Consider the following 1,207-nt stretch of genomic DNA (forward strand, 5'->3'; position numbering starts at 1 on the left):
ATCACACCTGCCTCACAGAGCTGTCATGAGGATTGTGTAAATTGCTCAGCATGAAGTAACCACTCAAAAATGCTTATGACTGGCTGCATTAAGAGTGGTTGAGGTTACCCACCATGACCTGGCCAGCTCACAGGGTGGTTCTCAGCCTAGGCTGCACATTGGAATTGTCTGGAGAACTTTAGAAAATACTAGAGATTCTGATTTAGTTGGTCTGGGGTGTGGCCAGGTCACTATGATTTTTTTTTAAACCTTTCCAAGTGATTCCAGTGGGTAGCTATGTTTGAAAACTATATTTTGAAAGCAACATTTGAAAGCAAGAAATAGAATTCTCTCTTCTCAGCAGATTGTTAGAAAGACAGTGGGCTCAGCCTTTGACAGTTGTGATGCCACATGTACAATTTAACTCAATCACTTAGGCTTTTTGATTTTTTGCACATTTCATATGAAGTGCTTGTACTAGAAAATGTTTAAAGTTTTTTGTTATTATGTTGCCTTGGTTAGAAGAACTCCTATGTATTTTTCCAATCAAAGCTTAATATTTTCTTCAGCAAAATTTTTCCTGACCATCTCTCCTGGGTTAGTTCTCCCTCATATGTTTACAGAACGCTGAAGTGCCTGAATGTGGGAGGCAGTAAAGTCCAAGTGTGAGGGTGATTCTATTTGTCATTGCTTCATTTAAACTGCATGGATCCGTTCTTCCCATACCTCAATAAAATCTAAGGTAGGTTTTGGGGTTGCTTAATGAAGTAGTTCTTTTTGACAGTGATATGAAAAACTTCAGTCTAGTCTGATAATCACATTCTAGACCAGTTAGTGAAATATTAAAACTAAAACATTATTCAAAGTTAAAACTCCTTTCTCTCTTAGCTTAGTCTTGCCTCTGGCAGCTGCTCTCTGTCCTCACTTAGTCCTACATGGACAGTGACTCCTCTATGGTCAAACCTGAGGAAGAGACGAACAAGTACAGTGTTCTGTGGCTGCCCCAGCTGTCCTCTGACCCGGGGGCTATAGCAGTCCCACGCACGTTGCTGCACTTTCTCTTTTAAGGGACACTACAGGAAGTTTCTCAGAGACCCTCCCTCTGCAGACCTCAGATTGCAATTCTTTTAACACATGAAATCAAGATCTCTCCTCCAGCTGTCTGCTTACCGCTCGCCATTGCCCCCATCCCCAGATGCCTGGGTTCCTGGCAGGCTTGTTCCTCTCT

The sequence above is a fragment of the Vicugna pacos genome, chromosome 1, assembly GCF_048564905.1.
Source record: "Vicugna pacos chromosome 1, VicPac4, whole genome shotgun sequence".
In the NCBI taxonomy this organism is placed as follows: domain Eukaryota; kingdom Metazoa; phylum Chordata; class Mammalia; order Artiodactyla; family Camelidae; genus Vicugna; species Vicugna pacos.